Consider the following 655-nt stretch of genomic DNA (forward strand, 5'->3'; position numbering starts at 1 on the left):
GACAGCATGGTGCCCGTAAACGGTGGCCGTGCTTGCTTTCTTTGCATCTCGACGGCCGGCCGGCCGCCGCTGCTCGACCCCGGCGTGACGTTGAGGCCGATGACGGCTGAGGGGTGCGGGGTGGACGGCGCGATCACGCCAACGTCCGACCACACTGAGAAACGGGTCTGGCCGTCGTGCCTTCGCGGGGGAAAACCGGGCGACATAGGCGTGGTCCGCGATGTCAGCGACTGGCAGTGCGGAGGCCTGGCGACCGATGAGCCTGTGCTCGCCAGGCCGACGACCGCTGCAGAGAAACCCGCCAGACGACAAATGCCAAGCATGAGGAGGGCGTGCGCTTTGTTGACGATGGCCTCCTTCTCCTCAACCTCGGCCTTGCGCCGCGCGGCCTCCATCGCATCGCGCTCGGCGGTGAATTTGGCCGCGGCGGCATTGCCCTTGACGACCGCCCTCCGGTTCCTCCTCTTCGCCGATTCCGCGTCCAACTCGGTGAGCTCCTCCGGCATACACTCCGACCGCGGCTTCCTTGGCGCCTTAGCCGCCTTCTTCTTGACCTTTCCGGGCAGGTCGACGGCTAGGCCGCCGGAATTCGGCTGGACGTCGGCCATGGACGGGGGAGGGAGGGGCGGCGGGATGTGGAGGGTTTGGGGGGAAA

This window comes from Triticum aestivum, chromosome 3A (assembly GCF_018294505.1).
Source record: "Triticum aestivum cultivar Chinese Spring chromosome 3A, IWGSC CS RefSeq v2.1, whole genome shotgun sequence".
Lineage (NCBI taxonomy): Eukaryota > Viridiplantae > Streptophyta > Magnoliopsida > Poales > Poaceae > Triticum > Triticum aestivum.